A 6,000-nucleotide genomic window follows, 5' to 3' on the forward strand; every position below is an offset into this window, starting at 1 on the left:
AGCAACTCAGTCTTAGCCTTAAAGACTAGATGCACACAAAGATTGATGAGAAATAGAGAGACAACACAAAACTTGACCTTTTTGCCAATACACAAATTGTCTTAGGGTCACGGGAGCCCTCTCACCGAGCACCCTCTTACAATTGACCTTTTAGGCAAACAATTCAACAAGCCCTCAAACCACCAAGCATGAATTGGCACAACAAACTTCAAGGAAAATATACCTTCAACCACCTGATTAGCCAACTTATCAAGTCAATTTGGAGAGAAGAGTCGTAGTTGCAGCACACAATTGCACCCAAAACTATAAATCTTATTTATGCACAAGAGTAGGCTACAAGTGTGGTGAAGAGTATGGCATACACTCCACTCCTCTAGATGGCATAACTAACTTCAAGCTTCTCCATGCACCTATGTGTAGTGATGGAATAGAGCACTCACAATGCACACACTCTACACAACTAGGCTTGAAGAGTGTTATGTGTTGAGAATGGTGTGGTGTAGTGTGATCACGTGATGATTTACAAGGGAGAGAAGGGCTCTTTTTATAGGTTTTAGAAGCCCCGATTAGGATTAGGCCTAATCAAGTTTATTTGAAGGAATAAAAGATTATGCATATTTTTATTTTTTTTAATGAGGGTGGGTCTCTCTTGTCCTTTGAGTCACATGAATGTGGACTCAAGGGAAGAGAATTATTGAGGATGAAAGGAGAGAGGATTGAGTGAATAATTTGGGAGTGCCTACTCTAGTAGAGGGTGCATTTTACAATAAGGTTAGTGGTTAGTAGTTAGTAATTATCACTAAAAAATATTTACAAGATCATTCACCATATGGTGAGATATATGATGAGAAAAGTTAGAGAAGGGATGAGCTTGTAAAGAGAGGTTGAAGCTTTGGAGAAGTTAACAGTCACCTCTTTACAGCACCGTAAGAAGAAGCAGTCAGCATGGCGAAGTAGCACATGTCGATGAAGCTATGTTATCTTCAAACCTTGGAAAATTCATGATAAAAGCCTTCATTTGCAGAGGTTATCCTTGGATTTTTTCTGATTTTTTGAAGTTCTTTACAAAGTTGAAGAGAGTATGGTAATATGGACATATATGTAGAGAGAAAGGGGGACACATAGGGTGTAGAAATGGAGGATGAAGGCTATGGAGGTGTGAGATGTGGCAATGGTGAAGAGGGTGAATTAGGACATGGGAGTTGCAGGTTTGGGAGTGGGAAGGAGAGGGAGGAGTGTGTGTGAAAGAGGAAAATGATAAAGTGGAAGAGGGAGTGTGGCTGCATAGCATGGGCAAATTGGGGTCCACCAATAAAATCATAGCTCACAGGTCGTAGCTCAAAAAAATATGAAAAAAATTGAGGTGAAAGTTCAGCTCACGAGCTACAACTTTTGTTTGTATCACCTTTTCAAATTCGGGGAGCATGTGATCTTTAAAAATTCAGCAAAACCGACTGTTTTTTCCACTGCACAAGGTCCTTGTGAGGTCCTTCTTTGGATCATTCTTTTGAATACCTCCAAGAGTGAGCTCCCCATGGTGCATGCATGCATGCCACATACCCTTGACCTTATTTGTTAGGTCTATAATTGAAGATATTGTTGAGATCATGATATAAGTGAATAGTACAACTAAGAAAATCACATATTGAGGGGTCTAAAAAAATATGTATATGTCAAATATAAATAATATAGGTGAAAAAAATATAAAGGGGTCAAAATAAATCTCTCTCATTATAATTCTACCATAAAAAGATGAATATTTTTGGTGTTCTAATATATGAGAGTAAAAGAGAATAGATGTAGGAAGGAAAAAATCACAATAGTGAAAAAATATACACATAAATAAAACTAGTTTTTTTGGATTTTTGTTGGGATGGAGTTACACCAAAAATAAGAGAAGCTTGCATGAAATTATTTTTATATGGAATAAAGAGTACGCAAAATGGTAAGAAAAAATATGGTAATGTTGAGTCAATGTACATAGCATAAATAACACACCATTGGTAGAAATATTTAAATAAATACCAAAATAATTATAAAAAATCCTTTTATTTAGGCCCTATATACAATGAAATAGTTACACACAAATAGGCCATAATATACTTATATTTTTTATATTTTTGGCTCAACTAGCCCAATGACTAGCTAATTAAGGGTTTTTAAGAAGATATGGGAAAAGTCCCTTAACTCACACACACCTATATATGGTGAAAGGGTGAGGGTAACCACAGTGTTTGAGTGATTTGATAGGGTGAGGTAGCTTACTATGGCAATTATGGAAAGCCGAAAAACGGTGTCAGGAGTCTTTTGGAGCAAGGGATTGCGCATATGTACATATACATGCATGGTGCATCAAATAAAGAATTGCCCATTTTTCAGAGCCAGGTGGTTACATGGGGCCCACATGTGTACATGTAGGACAGGGTGTACATAGTGCATCGATCTTCACTATTACCAATACCACTGTGTTTTTTCTACAATAAGGAGGAGTTGGTAGCGCGTAAAACTTCTCGAGGAAGCTATCCGCGGGCCGACGACATGAGGTAAGCACGTGCGTCAGATGGCATCGAGTGGCGTCAAGAGGGCGAACGGGGTCAATATTTGCACGTGGATGAATACGGACACAAAGTGGTGTTTTCTTGTGAGAGTTATGCAGAAAGGTCATCATTAGGACCACTTTTTGGGGCCACTTCACGTGGTTGCGAGACGCATTATTGAAAAGAAATGAGTGCCAGGTGTGCGGATGATGCAAAAAGGTGACAACTATGCACTGCGAGGTCAGCTTTTGGCCTGTTCGGGGTCCGTTTGAGGTCATCTAAAAGGCCAAGGGTGCCCAACTAATAAAGCTAAGTGTGGGAACTGAAAAAGCAGAGAGAAGACCAGAAAAAACGTGGAGAAGAGAGGAGGAACAGCCGTAGGTGTGTTTTTGGGGTTTTTGGAGCTTGTTTTGGCCGTAAACTGCTCATCTGAGGTCGGATTTGAGCACTTTGACATTGTAGACTAGGGTTTTGAGCCGTTTCAGACGCGATGGCGCTGTCCATTTTGAAAAATTCCTCTCTTTTTCTGCTATTTTTGCTTTGTAAGTTTCTCCTATGAATGAAGCTTCTTCTCCAATTTGTGATTGTATCTGGCATATTTTACCCATATTGTGTGAGCTGTTTGCCCCATTGGTGTTGGCCCAAGCTCATTTGTATCTAATTATCATAATTTCTCCTCTTTTGAGCTGAGTTTTTTGGGTGTGTGTGTGTGTGTGTGTGTGTGTCTCTGTGTGGAGTGGGCAAGGGGATAGTCTCTCTCCTCTCACTCCATAGGTGTGTTCCCTGTCTCGGCCAGGTGTGTTGTGTAAGCCGAGTGGTGCCCCATAGTGTGTGTGTGTATCTTCCCAAGAGTGTGTGTCGGGTCGTTATAGAGGCGTTGTGTGTGTTTTCATCCCGCTCACATTCTTTTGGCGCCCCCACGGAGGATCTTCTTCGAGTACCTTCTGCGTCGAGCTTCAAGCTTCGAGCTTCGGGATTACAGGTTGGAGGTTGCAGATTACAGATTACAGGTTACAGGTTACAGGGACAGATACAGGTACAGGTGATTCACACAGGTACAGGTAGCTGGAGTTCAGTGTTACACTCATAGTGGGAGTCAGTTGCAGTTGCCGTGGGTATGCATCATTTGGCGCCTGTTTGAGCGCATTGTCTGTTGGATTGTACGTTACTTGTGGAAACTGCAATTGTACGCATTTGTGGAGCCATACTTGGTTTTATTTGGAAATCCCAGCCATTTTTGAGACTTGGTCTGGAAGATAGTCATTTCTGAGACTTGACTATACGCGATATGCATTAGCCTTCGTGTGAGGGTCGATAGCGTGAGGTTTTTATTGAGCTGGGGGATTCTCAAATGTAGAGATCCTTTCGGTGATACAGGTAGCTGGAGCACCCTTTTTGTGACCTCGCCATAGGCTATGTAATAGTGATTCCTAATTGATTCTCGGATTCTATTGTTGGCAGTTTATGCATACATAGATAGTCTATATTTTGGGTTCACACTGCTCTACTTCTAGGGAAACTCTACCAAAATTTTTCCAAGTTATGATGGCTGGTTTTTTGGTATTTTGAGCCATTTATGCTATTATGATGCTGAAATTTGGGCAAAAATCAGAGGATAAGTCAGGTGTGCCTTCTTGGGAGCTTCATGGTTGGCTTTAATGGATGATCAAAATGGCCCTCAGTTCACTCCTTTTCATTTAACTCAAAGAATTCAGATTAATGTTCATGTGTCCAGGAAGATCCTTTTCCAGCAGTGCATAGTCTTTATGTTTGGGCCAAGAAGATTGAGAGAGATCCTGGGATGTCCTTTGCCTGTTGTAATTCCGATGATCAACTATGAAAACTCATTTGATGTGCATGTGTTTGTCCTTATCTAAAGTTGAGCTCCATTGAAGTTTCTGGGGATTGGGTAGTCAAAAGTTTTGGGTTCTTGCACGTGTTTTCAAAGGGGTTCTCAAAGCATTGAAACTTGGGTAGACATGGCTTTCTCTTATCCGGAGTTTCATGGAAGAAGTGATGAAGATGTGGAAGAATTTTTGGAAAAGATGGAGGTTGCCTGCATTAGCAACCAGATTCATGACCCTGCGCAGATGTTACGCCTTCTCCAAATTTGTTTGAAGAGTGATGCACGAGTTTGGTCTAAAGCATTTGAAGAGGAGTTGCGTGTGGCTGATCCACCTGTAAGGTTGAGTTGGGACAATCTACGACATGGGTTGGAAGTGGAGTTTGTGAAGATAGAAGTGTGGCAAGAAGTACAGGCTTTGGTGCAAAAGGAAGGAGAGCCAGTAGATGCGTACATACGTAATTTTTCATTGGCATGGGAGCGAATGTGCAAGGCCTTAGCACCACAGGTACCCCCGCCTGACATGATGAAGAAGGACAAGTTCTTGGCTGGTCTTTGGGAGAATATACATTGGAGAGTGGAGCTAAAGAAGCCTAGGACATATGAAGATGCACTAGAGGTAGCAAGGAACAAAGAGTGGAAGTTGAGGAAAATGAGCCAGTTAGGGGTGGAGTCTTTGCCAATGAGGTCTCAATTTCATCCTATAGAGTCTTTACAAGGTTGCATGTTAGGGGTTCATCATGAACCAGTGGTTCCTGTTACTACTCAGGTAATGCCAGCAGTGGTCACTACATCGGTGCAAGATGATGGGCTAAGGCAAGACATGAGGCAAGTGGTAGATTTGATGAAGAATCTCAGCCTAAACATGCTAGGTCAAGTGGGAAATAATCGAGGTCGAGGGAGGTTTGCAAATCAGCCAGAAGGTGAAGAAAGGCCTAGGAATGGTGTTGGACAAAGCAATGGTAGGTTTTGGAGGCAGACGCCCACATGTTATAAGTGTGGAGAGTTGGGTCACATCAGCCCGCAATGTGATAAGCCACCAAGGATGGGGGGAGACATGTATCCATTGCCAAGACAGGTGCTAACTAGGTCAAATGATTATGGCATCGAAATTAAGGGAGACGAAGGAACCAGTGGACTGACCCAGGAGGAAAAGGGAAAGACAAAAGTGCTAAGTGTAGTCACCTTGGAGAAGGCATCAAAGCTAGAGGATACATTAGTGATGCCTATTGGGAAGAGGACCATAGAGGATAAGGAAGGAAGAACTGCCCCAGGTCCTAGTAAGAAGAAAGGAAAGAGCCATGAAGGTGAGGATGTCATGTTTCAGATTTTCCACTAGGGGATGGGCAATTAAGCTATGACTTGGAGGAGGATCTGATGAGCAGGAAGGCAGATGTTACTTTTGGGCAGCTTATAGAGATGGTGCCTAAGCTAAAGCGATAGTGGAAGAGGGTGGTTAACGCAATGGAGAAAGAGCCAGAGAGAGGTTCAGTAAAGGTGTTGGCAATGGATGAGCTACCAGACATTTGTCCAATAGTAGATGTGTGGCATAAAAGGAAAAATTTGGGACAAGGTTATGTGGATGGTGGAGCCCAAATATGTGTCATAACACACTCATGC

This window comes from Adiantum capillus-veneris, chromosome 15 (assembly GCF_014529385.1).
Source record: "Adiantum capillus-veneris isolate H3 chromosome 15, ASM1452938v2, whole genome shotgun sequence".
Taxonomy (NCBI): Eukaryota; Viridiplantae; Streptophyta; class Polypodiopsida; order Polypodiales; family Pteridaceae; genus Adiantum; species Adiantum capillus-veneris.